Source organism: Mobula hypostoma, chromosome 2, assembly GCF_963921235.1.
Source record: "Mobula hypostoma chromosome 2, sMobHyp1.1, whole genome shotgun sequence".
NCBI lineage: Eukaryota > Metazoa > Chordata > Chondrichthyes > Myliobatiformes > Myliobatidae > Mobula > Mobula hypostoma.
In genome coordinates this window covers 172552049-172566035 of record NC_086098.1, presented here as the reverse complement: position 1 = coordinate 172566035, position 13987 = coordinate 172552049, and positions in this window count along the sequence as shown.

Sequence of the window (13987 nt, the reverse complement as noted above, 5' to 3'; positions counted from 1 at the left end):
TGACCTGTTGAGTTCCTCCAGCATCCAGTTAGTTACTATAGATTCCAGTATCTGCAATCTCTTGAGATAATAGGAAGTGGTGCCTTGCCCAAAGAATGAGTTGGGCCTTTGATCTATTTGCCTCACGCAATGCAACTTATTATCTCTGTCCATGTCACGGCCTTGCTACAGGACATAAACTGGATTGATGAGTGAGACTACTAAGCCAGAAACTGTTAGAAACACTCAGCAGGTGAGGCAGCATCTGTGGAAAGGGAAACAAAATTAACATTTCAAGTTGCAGATTCTTTGTCAAAAACTAATGAAGGGTTTGACCTGAAAAGTTAACTCACAAATTTCTACATAGGTACCGTGGAGAGCATCACTGTCTGGTATGGGCAGGCTACTGCACAGGATCGAAATAAACTGCAGAGAGTTGTGAAGTCAGCCAGCTCCATCGTGGGCAACTAACCTCCCCAGCATCCAGGACATCTTCAAGGATGTCTCAAAAAGGCAGCATCCATCATTAAGGACCCTCATCACTCATGACATGCTCTCTTCTCATTGCTACCATCAGGAATGAGGTACAAGAGCCTAAAGACACATTTGGTGATTCAGGAATAGCTTCTACCCCTCTGCCATACACTTTCTGAATGGACATTGAACCCATAAACATTACGTCACTACTTCTTTTTTCTCTCTTTTTGCACTTCTGTAATTCACGTTTTTTTCTATTATGTGTGGCATTATACTGCTGCCACAAAGACAACAAATTTCACAACGTATGCTGGTGATATTAAACCCGATACTGATTCTGAATCTTTCTCTTTCCTGCCTGACCTTTAAATTCCTGGGCATCAGCATCTCCAAGGATCAGTCCTACCCCCAATACATTGATGCAATCATGTAGAAAATATGCCAGTGGCTCTACTTTCTTAGCAGTTCAAGGAGATTTGGTACGTCACCAAGAACTCCAGCATGTTTTTACAGATGTACAGTAGAGAGCATTTTGACTGGTTGCATCACTGTCTGGTATGGAGTCCAAAGCACAGGATTGCAAGAGGCTGCAGAGGGTTGTAGATTCTGCCAGCTCCATCACTGACACAACCCTCACCATCATCGAAGGACTTCTTCAAGTGACAGTGCCCCAAGAAGTCAGTATCCATCATTAAGGGCCCTCACCATCTTTGACATGCCCTCTTCTCGTTACTACCATTAGGGAGGAGGTACAGGAGCTTGAAGACCCATCCTCAGCAATTTAGAAACAACACTTCCCCTCTGCCATCTGATTTTTGAATGGTCCATGAACCCAGGAAAGTGATTTCATTATTCCTTTCCTTTGGCACTATTTCTTTATTTTGTAATTTATAATAATCTTATATCTTTAATCAACCTGATTCTGACCTTCTCAGTGGTTCCAGCGTTTCTTACAGATTTTTAGCATCTGCTGGTTTTTGGCTGCGCTCTACTCATGAACTTAAAGACACAGTGATGTCTGGACATGAATTCCCCAGGTATTACTGGACCAACAGCCTACACTACTTTTCTAGAACCGGTGAGCCTCTGATTGAGGAATGTTCATCGCATGTGCATATGATAGAAGTTCCCGTGCCAAGATGATAGAGTGATGTCTGATCAAGGGTTCTCCCCGAAACAAATGATGAGATCACCAGAACCAAGACCCCAGTCACCTCCCCCCACCATCACCACTTTTCTCCCCCTGAACTTCCCAGGTGCCTGTGTTTTCATCTTAAAGCATGGAGCAGAAATCAGTCCGTCAGTAAAGAATTATTTGACAGATTTATACCCCAGTTTACACTCTTGCACACACTGCACCAGTATATATGGATCCCAGAATGACCTTGGCAGCCACCTGAGGACCCTCCAATAGAAAAACAGAGTAACAGATACAAAATGCTGGAGGAACTCAGCAGGTCAGGCGGCGTCCATGGAAATTAATAAACAGTTGACATTTCAGGCTGAGACTCTTCATCAGGACATTATACCTTAGGAAACATCAGACCATTAGGAGAATATCATACTCGACTAGAGTCATCACACTACTACACACCTTTACAAGGATGTTTTTGGGACTTGATGACCCGAGTTATAGGGCAAAGTTGAATAGGTTAGGACTGCATTCCTTGGAACATGGAAGATTGAGTGGAGATTTGATAGACGTATACAAAATTATGAGGGGTAGAGATAGCGTAAATGCAAGCAGACTTTTTCCACTGAGGTTGGGAGAGGCTGCAATTAGAGGTCATGGGTTAAGGGGGAAAGATGTTATGAGTTAAGGGTGAAAGGTAAAATGTTTACAGTGAACCTGACAAGAGGGTGGTGAGAGTGTGGAACGATCTGCCAATGGAAGTGGTGGATGCAGGTTTGATTTCAACATTTAAGAGAAATTTGGATAAGACCATAAAACACAGGAACAGAATTAGGCCATTTGGCCCATCGAGTCTGCTCCACCACTTTATCATGGCTGATCCATTTCCCTCTCAGCCCCAAACTCCTGCCTTCTCCCCATATCCCTTCATGCTCGGTCTAATTGTATCATTTTTTAATGCATGCATTTCTAAATGAGAATAAACAAGGACTGAATGTCCTCATAATCTAATCTAATCTAATCAAGAATTTATCAATCTCTGCCTTAAATATACCCATTGATTTGCCACCTGCGGCAACAAATTCCACAGATTCCCCACTCTCTGGCTTAAGAAATTCGTCCTCATTTGTATTCTAAATGGACATCCCTCTATTCTGAGGTTGTGCTCTCTCCTCCTAGATTCCCTCAGTATAGGAAACATCCTCTCCACATCCACTCTATTGAGGTCATTCAATATTTGATAGTTATCAATGAGAATACCCACCCCCACCCCACCGTCCTTCTGAATTCCAATGAGTACTGGACCAGAGCCATCAAGCACTCCTCATATGATTATCCTTTCAATCCTGGAATCATTTTCGTGAGCCTCCATTGAACCCTCTCCAATGTCAGCACATCCTTTCTTAGATAAGGAGCCCAAAACTGCTCACAGTACTCCAAGTGTGGTCTGACCAAAGCCTTGTAAAGTCTCAGCATTACATCCTTGCTTTTATATTCCAGTCCTCTTGAAATGAATGCTAACACTGCATTTGCCTTCATCATTACAGACTCAAGCTGCAAATTAATCTTTAGAGAATCCTGCACAAGGACTCCCAAGTCCCGTTGCAGCTCAGGTTCTTGAATTTCCCCTGCAGTTAGAAAATAGTCCACATTTTTATTTCTTCTACCAAAGTGCATGACTATACTTTTCTAGACTCTGTATTCCATCTGCCACTGGGTAAGGGTTATGGAGGGCTAAAGTCCAATTGCAGGTTGCTGGAACTAGGCAGAATAATAGTTCTGTATGGGTTAGATGGGCTGAAAGGCCTGATTCTGTGCTGTACTGCTCGATGACTCTTTTGTTTTCCTCTTTCAGAGCAGATTTATTCAGTGATTACAGCATCACATTTTGACACTACTTCAATATTCCGCCATTTACGCAATTTACAGTCAACAGCTTCAAATTACAACACAGTCAGCCTGAGCTGGAACGCACTCAAGCCCCTGATGTGCCCACCAGTTCCAGAAGTCTCCCATTGTATCCGTGGATACTACCTGCTCCTTCTCCAAGACAAAACCCCGGAAGAGGGACAGGCAATCGGCTCAGGCAGAGAACCTTGACTGCCCGCCACCTGGACCCGTAATCGGCCGGCCCAGCCAGGCTCAGGAACAAACCCACCAGGAGCTCTCCTGACTGGCCCTCCAGGACCAGGTGTCCGCAGATCACGAGCGTGGAGCTAGAGTGCTGCTCCCACTCCCTGATCCACGTAAACGTCCAACTGTGTCTGACCATCACCTGGACTTGCTTAAGGAGATCCATGTGAAGATGGGGGTGGGGGTGGTATTAGGAAGCTCCCAGTCTTAATACTTAAAGAATGTGACCACGTTGGATGGCTTATTGAGAGGCAAAGCAGTAATTTGGTGTCACACAAGCACGTCATACAACATTGAACATAGAACATTATAGCACCGTACAGACCCTTCGGCCCACCATGTGGTGCTGACTTTTTAACCCATTCTAAGACCAACCTAACCCTTCCTTCCCACATAGCCCTTCGTTTTTCTATCATCCATGTGCCTATCTCTAAATGTCCGTAATTCACTTGCCAATACCGCCACCCCTAACAGGGCATTCCACACCCCACACTCTGTGTAAAAAAAACCTCCACCGTCCACCCTATACTTTCCTCTGATCACCTTAAAATTATGCCCCCTCAAATTAGACATTTCCGCCCTGGGGAAATGTCTCTGGTACCAACTCGATCTTCGTCTCTCATCATCTTGTGTGCCTCTGTCATCCTCATCCGCTCCAAAGAGAAAGGCCTTAGCTTGCTCAACATTTCCTCAAGAAACATGCTCTCTAATCCAGGTGACAGCCTGGTAAATCGCCTCTGTACTCTCTAAATTAAAGCTTCTACATCCTTCCTATAATGAATCGACTAGAACTGAACGTTATATTCCAAGTGGGGTCTAACCAGGGCTGCAACATTATCTCACGGTCCTTGAACTCAGTCCCCTGACCCAATGAAGGTCAACACACTGCACACCTTCTCAACAACCCTATCAGATTGCTTATTTTATCTACTTATTTTGAGATGCTGCAGGGAACAGGCCCTTCAGCCCAAATCACTGTACTGTCCAGCAACCCCCGATTTAACTCCAGACTAATTAAGCTACAAACTGGTACATTACTGGACTGTGGGAGGAAACCAGAGCACCTGGAGGAAACCCACGCAGTTCACAGGGAGAACGTACAAATTCCTTGCAGGCAGCACCAGAGATGAACTCCAAACTCTATCACGCCCCTCCCACAGCTGTAATGGTGTTGTGTTAACTGTGACATCCTCACTTGAAAAGGAATTATTAAGTGCTATATCATGGAATGTCCTTTATCCTTTTATTAATGTATTAACACAGAGAATAATCCGCAGGAATTGAACATAAGAAAACCTGCCAACAGATACAACAAATGAAGTCACTGTATTTTATAATACACAGACAGGAGAAAAATAAGAAAAAAATTATTTCATAAATGGGACACAGTGAATCTACCAGAAGGTCAAATGAATCCTTTCATGTGCAGATAAAAAATGGGCCCCTGCTACTGCTTTGTAATGTCCTGCACTTTATCTCTGGTATTGGTTTTATTAATTAACAGCCTGCAGCAACTAAGCAAGTTATTGTTTGACTTTAAAGCAGGGAACATCAGCTGCAGTGCTTTACATTTATACTTTGGTGTGGATATTCTGTTAAGATTACTTTTAAAATTTTATTGCTTTAGAGATACAACACAGTTACAGGCCCTTCTGGCCCAAGGAACCCGTACAACCAATTACGCTCAAGTGACAAATTAATCTGCACACCGAATGTGGGAGAAAACTGGAATACTGCAAACTATTTCCGTTTCTCATTTTTTCCGTCCTTGCTCTGAATGCCTGCTCGTTTTTTTTTTAGGCTGGCCTGGTAATGTATCGGTTTGCCAATCCTTTACAGCGGTAGTGACCTCCCAAACATGGATTTCCTTCAAGCGCTGAGGGTTATCTTCCACATGCCAAAGAAATATGGGTTAAAATTAATGTGTTGCAGAGGATACCCCACATGGTCACAGGAAAAAGTGCCCGAGAAAAACTTCTTACAGACAGCAGCGGGAATTGAACCCCCAATCTTACAGCTGGCTGCAGTAGAGCGTTGCATAACTGCTAAACTATCTTGCCATCCCAATGCTCACATCAGGTGAATGACTGAATAGAAATATATATTACCACAAGATGGACCAGTCACCTGAGAACATAGCTGGAAAATGGCAGACCAGGCTCGAAGGGCTGCTTCTGTTTTATATGATCTTGCATTTTTAGTGCACTCAGTGTAAGGAAAGGAAAATCTTGTGCGACATCCCGAGTTAAAAGACCATTGATCATTCATTTACATTAGCACCCAGATAACACAGTTTTCCAGGCAACTGAAAACAGAGTTTGTGCTTAGTTGGTGTAATGTCATAGAAAAATACAGCACAGAAACAGGCCCTTTGGCCCATCTAGTCTGTGTCGACCCATTTAAACTGCCTACTCCCATCGACCTGTGCACCCGAACCCTAGCCCTCCATAAGCGCCTCTAAAAAGTGTTCTGCTCCCTTGGAAGTTTTCATGTTTTATTGTTTTACAGCATTGAATCGCAGTGGGTTTAATTTGGCTTTTTTGACACTGATCAACAGAAAAAGATTCTTTTGTGTCAAAGGGAAAACAGATCTCTACAAACTGATCTACATTAATTACAAACATAAAACACAAAATAATTGATTGCATAAATATTCACCCCCTCCCCCTCTTAAAATCATCGCTGGTGCAGCCAGTTGGTTTTAGAAGTCATAGAATTAGTTAAATGAAGATCTGTATTTGGAGATCTGTGTGCAGTCAAGGTGTTTCAATTGATTGGAGTAAAAATACACCTGTATCTGGGAGGTCCAACTGCTGGTGAGTCAGTATCCTGGCAAAAACTACACCATGAAAACAAAAGAACACTCTAAGCAACTCCACAAAAATGTTATTGAAAAGCACAAGTAAGGAGGTGGATACAAGAAAATTTCCAGGTCATTGACTATCCCTTGGAATACAGTTAAGTCAATCATCAAGAAATGGAAAGAATATGGCACAGCTGTAAATCTGCCTAGAGCAGGCCGTGCTCAAACTGAGTGATTATGCAAAAAAAGGACTAGTGAGGGAGGCCACCAAGAGATCTATGACAACTCTAGAGGAGTTACAAGCTTCAGTGGCTGAGATGGGAGAGACTGTGCATACAACAACTGTTGCTTGGGTGTTTCACCAGTCGCAGCTTTACAGGAGAGTGGCAAAGAAAAAGCCACTGTTGGGGAAAAAAACTCACATGAAATCTCAGCTAGAATTTTCCAGAAGGGATGTGGGAGACTCTGAAGTAAGCTGGAAGAAGGAACTATCATCTGATGAATCCAAAATTGAGCTTTTTGGACATCAGACTAAATACTATGTTTTAGGCATAAGCCAAACACCACACATCATCAAAAACACACTATCCGTACCGTGAAGCATGGTGATGGCTGCATCATGCTGTGGGGCTGCTTCACTGCAGCAGGTCCTGGAAGGCTTGTGTAGGTAAAGGGTAAAATGAATACAACAAAATATAGGGAAACTCTGGAGGAAAACTTGCTACAGTCTGCAAGAGAACTGTGACTTGGGAGAAGATTTGTTCTCCAGCAAGACAATGACTACAAGCATAAAACCAAAGCTACACAGGAATGGCTTAAATGACGTGGAGTGGCCAAGTCGGAGTCCATACCTCAATCCAATTGAGAATTTGTAGCTGGATTTGAAAGGGGCTGATCACTCATGATCCTCATGCAATCTGATAGAGCTTGAGCAGTTTTGTGAAGAAGAATGGGGAAAGATTGAAGTGTCCAGATGTGTAAAGCTGATAGAGACCTATCCACACAGACTCAAAGCTGTAATTGCTGCCAAAGGTGCATCTACTAAATACTAACTCGAAGGGGAGAACACTTATGCAATCAGTTATTTTGTGATTCATATTTGTAATAAATTTATATCATTTGTAGAGATCTGTTTTCACTTTGACATGAAAGATTCTTTTTCTGTTGATCAGTGTCAAAAAAGCCAAATTAAATCCACTCTGATTCAATGTTGTAAAATAATAAAAGATGAAAATTTCAGGGGGGTGAATACTTTTTATAGGCACTGTATCCAAATTGTTCTTAAAAGTTGAAATCGAGTTTGCACGTACCACTTGCTCTACCAGCTCATTCTACACTCTCACCACCCTCTGAGTGAGGAGGTTTCCCCTCATGTTCCCCTTAAACTTTTCACCTTTCACCCTTAACCCATGACCTTTAGTTGTAGTCCCACCCAACCACAGTGGAAAAAGCCTGCTTGCATTTACCCTATCTATTACCCTCATAATTTTGTATACCTCTATCAAATCTCCCTTCAATCTTCTATGTTCCAAAGAATGAAGTTTTAGCCCATTCAGTCTTTCCTTATAATTCAGGTCCTCCAGTCCCATCAACATCCTTGCAGATTTTCTTTGTACTCTTTCAACATTATTTACATCTTTCCTGTAGGTCGTTGACCAAAACTACACACAATACTCCAAATTAGGCCTCTTATACAACTTCAACATAACATCCTATCTCCTGGACTCAATACTTTGATTTATGAAGGCTAAGGCGCCAAAAGCTTTGTTGAACAACCCATCTACGTATGTCGCCACTTTCAATTATGGACCTGTATTCCCAGATCCCTTTGTTCTACCGCACTCCATTTTCAATATTTCAATAATATTTGAAATATTTAAATAATATTGTAAATATATTGTTTGATTAAGCATTCTTTGTTTGATTGCATAATTGATTACGTGTTATATGTAAAAGTACATGATTGGCATATGTGATTATACCACTATGTCTTAAGTGCATGGCTCACTAAAATAAAGCTAAGAACGTACATGAGTTATCCCCGGCTCTGAGTTTTTCTTTCAATTAGCTTTATGTTTTGGAGTTACAAAGCATAACAGTGGCGATGAGGTGGTTTTAAGACAAACCTGAGACAAATACCTACCTGTTGAAGCACAGCATGTTTTTTTTTCTTTGTAAGAGAAGAGAGATGTTTGAGTTAAAAATAAAGTGCAGCACGTGTTTTTTCGGAACAGGAGAGTGAGAGACGGTCAAGTTTCAACAAAAAAGCAAAAAGCAGGTTCATAAACAGTGAATACTGAGTGATAATAATAGCTTTTTAAAAAGCAGAAATAGCTAGCTACATCAGAAAGATGGAGGCGTTCGATTGTTCAACAGATAACTGGATATCGTATACTGAAGGAATTGAGCAGCATTCTGAAGTGAATGAAGTAGCCAATGAGAAACGAGTGCCAGTTTTGCTGAGAGCAATTGGTGGAAGAGCATACAGTTTGCTTAGAAGTTTAACACAAACCCGACATAAATCTGCAGATGCTGGAAATCCAGGTAACACACTCAAAATTTTGGAGAAACTCAGCAGGTCAGGTAGCATCAATGGAAAGAGTAAACAGTCAACGTATCAGGCCGAGACCCGTCATCAGGACTGTCAGAGGGCAGCAGAGATCACCGAGGGGGAGCAGTGAGAGAGTGTTTCACTGAACTGTCAAAGGGAAGATGTGAACTTCCCTAGAATCCCTGGAAGACACTTAGCAGTGTAGCAGTAGCACAAAGATGAGAAAATCTGCAGATGCTGGTAATGCAAGCAGTACACACAAAATGCTGGAGGAACTCAGCAACATAGTGTCTCAGCCCGAAACATCAACTGTTTACTCTTTTCCATAAATGCTGCCTGACCTGCTGAGTTCCTCCAGCATTTTGTGTGTGTTGCTTAGAAGTTTAACTGCTCCAACCAACTCGGCCAAAGTGAGCTTTGCTGATATTGTGAAAATAATGTCGGAAATTTTAGGATCAAACTGTTGTTGGCTGCAGAACACTTTAGGTTTCATAAGCTGAATCAAAAGGAAGGGGAGTCCATTTTCAGCGTATGTGGCTGAATTGAAGAGATTATCTGAGAATTATCAGTTCAGTGATGACCTTAATGACGCACCGATAGATCACACAGTTTGTGGAATCTTACAAGAAATCATTCAAAAACAGCTCAACTGAAGCAAAAATCATATTTAAAAGAGCAGTTGAAATCACTGGACTAATGGAAACAGCAGACAGCAGCACAATTGAGTTGCAGTCAGGAATGGAAGCGAGTGTTAACAAAATTACAATGTTTACACAGAAACCTGCCTGGCCAAGCAAATTGTGTTGCCATTGTGGCAGGGGTGCACATACACCAGACCAATGCGGGTTTAAAGGCGAAATGCAGAAAATGCAACAAAGTAGGACATGTATGGCAGACAAAAAATAAAGGGACTGCACAGGGAAGAGAAAAAGATAAAAAGTCAAGTTGCAGTTTCAGAAAGAGCACTAATCTATATGCTGTTGATGAGAAAGCTGATAATGATGAAAGTGACACAGGACTATGTACCCTTGACTGTGTACAATGTGAAAACTAACAATAGATGAGCAATATGGCTTACACCAGAAGTGAACGTCAAAATAATTAAAATAGAATTGGACACTAGCTTGGCCGCTTCATTCATTCCACAAAACAAGTTTGAATGATTTCAAAGATACTGAACTGAAGCCTGCACATATCCAACTAAGAACTTATACTGGAGAAAAGACAACGCCTGTAGGAATGACTTTCCTAACAGTGAAATACAACAACCAACAAGTCATATTGGGCTTGTACATGTTAAAAACAGGAGGGCCAGCGTTGTGGGAATGTGAGTGGCTGAGACAACTACATCTTGACTGGAGACACATTCACCATTTGCATGTCATAACCCCTGCAATAGAGTCAACTGAAAGCCAAGAAAGATACTGGATGATGCCACAGCAGTGTTCAAGGATGGCACTGGAAAACTTAAACACAAAAAGCGTAAAATAGTGTTAAATGAAAATGCCACACCCAAGTTTTACAAAGCCCATTTGGTTCCTTATACCATCCATGATAAAGTAGTCAGTGAGCTAGATCACATGGAGGTATAATATAATGTATTTTTGGAGAGGCATCTGCACCTGCACTTTGGCAAGAAGCTATGGACCAGGTGTTGTTAGGCTGACCTGGCACTAAGTATTACCTGGATGACATCACTGATATAGGTAAGAGTGACAAGGAACATCTCCAAATTCTCAAGACAGTGCTAAAAAGATATAGGTTATGGGCTCAGAGCATGATGTAACAAATCATAGAGTCATAGAGAAGTACAGTACAGAAACAGATCATCTAGTCCCATAGAAATTGCCTACTCCTATCTTTAAACCAAGCATCACTGACTGTGGTCACAACATCAATGCACATGGATTGCTCAAGTGTGCTGAGAAAGTTCAAGCGGGGTGGACGCGCCAAGGCCAAAGGATGCATCACAGTTACAGTCCCTTTCAGGATGCGTCAATTACTATTACCTGGCTGCTGTGCTCCACCCCTCGAACTCAATACGAGGTAAAAATGGCAATGGACAAAGCAGTGTGAGGTGGCTTTCAAAAGGGTAAAGGAAATGGTGACATCAGACACTGTACTCACACGTTATGATCCACATCGTCCTGCGAAGCTCACCTGTGATGCCTTGCCTTATGGTATAGGTGTAGTCATGTCAACACGTCATAAGTGATGGAAGTGAACACCCCCACCCCCCCGCATAGCCTTTGCATCAGGTTGCCTGACTGCTGCAGAGAAAAATTATGAGTCTGGTTTGGGGTGTGAAACATTTCAACCAGCGCTTGTATGGGAGAGAGTTTATCCTTATTATTGATAATCAACCACTGCTATCCATTTTCAATCCGCAGAAGGGTGTTCCACTAACCACAGCAGCATGAATGCAGCAATGGTCTCTGTTTTGTGATGAGCACAATACAAGGTTGAATTCAAGAGGACAACTAATCATGGACATGCTGATGGCCTGTCCCATTTGCCTTTGGAAAGGGAAATACCTGAAAATTTTACCAAGAAGCTATGCCTCTTGACATATTCTCAGAACAAGGGGCGTCCTTTTAGAATGGAGATGAGGAGGAATTTCTTTAGCCAGAGAGTGATGAATTTGTGGAATTCTTTTCCACAGGCAGCTGTGGAGGCCAAGTCTTTATGTATATTTAAGGCAGAGGTTGATAGTTTCTTGACTGGCCAGAGCATGAAGGGATATGGGGAGAAGGCAGGAGAATGGGGCTGAGAGGAAAAACAGATCAGCTATGATGAAATGGCAGAGCAGACTCGATGGGCCAAATGGTCTAATTCTTGCTCCTATATCTTATGGTCTTATGGTCTATTCCCCCTAATGCAAATCAAAAGTCTCCCTATTGTGGCAGAGATGATCCAATGGGAAACCAGAAAAGACTCCACACTGTCTCAGGTTTACAAGGCCACCCAAAATGGCTGGAATGTGCAGCAGTAATTCCAGTACCTCTATTTTTACTAATGCCGGGATGAATCTACCCTTGATGGGTGTTAACTTACATGGAGAATTGTTGTACCATCCAAGCTGAGGTTGGAGGAGCTACATGCTGGTCATCAAGGCATGGCCAAAATGAAAGCATTGGCTCAAAGCTTTGACTGGTGGCCTGGTACAGATCAGCAGATCGAGCACCTTGCCATGCACTGTTCAGGATGCCAACACATCCAGAAGATGCCAAGAGCAGTGCCTCTCCATCCCTGGGAATGGCCTGCATTGCCCTGGCAGAGAATTCATGAGGATTTTGGCAGATCATTCATGGGCACAAATTTCTTGGTAGTAGTGGATGCACCTACAAAGTGGCCAGAATTGTTCCCAATAGCCTCCCAAAGCGGATGAGCTTAGAGCGTGGATCAGTACTTGGAGCATGACGTTGTGGTTACTACAGAGACTTGGTTGGTGCAGGGGCAGGAATAGCTACTTCAAGTGCCAGGCTTTAGATGTTTCAGAAAGATAGGGAGGGAGGAAAAAGAGATTGGGGCGTAGCACTGTTGATCAGTGATAGTGTCATGGATCCAGAAAAGGAGGAAGTCAATGAGGGGTTGTCTACGGAGTCTCTGTGGGTGGAAATTAGGAATAGGAAGGGGTCAATAACTCTACTGGGTGTTTTTTATAGATCACCCAATAGTAACAGAGACATTGAGGAGCAGATAGGGAGTCAGATTCTGGAAAGGAGTAATAATAACAGGGTTGTTATGGTGGGAGATTTTAATTTCCCAAATATTGATTGGCATCTCCCCAGAGTGAGGGGTTTAGATGGGGTGGAGTTTGTTAGGTGAGTTCAGGAAGGTTTCTTGACACAATATGTAGATAAGCCTACAAGAGGAGAGGCTGTACTTGATCTGGTATTGGGAAATGAACCTGGTCAGGTGTCAGGTCTGTCAATGGGAGAGTATTTTGGAGATGGTGATCATAATTCTATCTCCTTTACCATAGCATTGGAGAGGGATAGGAACAGACAAGTTAGGGAAATGTTTAATTGGAATAAGGGGAAATATGAGGCTATCAGGCAGGAACGTGGAAGCATAAATTGGAAACAGATGTTCTCAGGGAAACGTACCGAAGAAATGTGGCAAATGTTCAGGGGATATTTGCATGGGGTTCTGAGTTGGTACGTTCCAATGAGACATGGAAAGGATGGTAGGGTACAAGATCCATGGTGCACAAAGGCTGTTGTAAATCTAGTCAAGAGGAAAAGAAGAGCGTATGAAAGGTTCAAAAAACGAGGTAATGATATGACTCTAGAAGATTATAAGGCTAGCAGGAAGGAGCTTAAGAATGAAATTAGGAGAGCCAGAAGGGGCCATGAGAGGGCCTTGGCGGACAGGATTAAGGAAAACCCCAAGGCGTTCAAAAGGATAAGACGTGATAGAATAGGACCAATCAAGTGTGACAATGTAAAAGTGTGTATGGAACTAGAGGAAATAGCGGAGGTACTTAATGAATACTTTGCTTCAGTATTCACTACGGAAAAGGATCTTGGCGATTGCAGGGATGACTTGCAGTGGACTGAAAAGCTTGAGGATGTAGATATTAAGAAAGAGGATGTGCTGGAGCTTTTGAAAAGCATCAAGTTGGATATGTCACTGGGGCTGGACGGGATGTACCCCAGGCTACTGTGGGAAGCGAGGGAGGAGATTGCTGAGCCTCTGGAAATTATCTTTGCATATCAATGGGGATGGGAGAGGTTCCGAAGGATTGGAGGGTTGAGGGTTTTGTTCCATTATTCAAGAAAGGGAGTAGCCCAGGAAATTATAGGCCAGTGAGTCTTACTTCAGTGGTTGGAAGTTGATGCAGAAAATCCTGACAGGCAGGATTTATCAACATTTGGAGAGGCATAATATGATTAGGAATAGTCAGCAT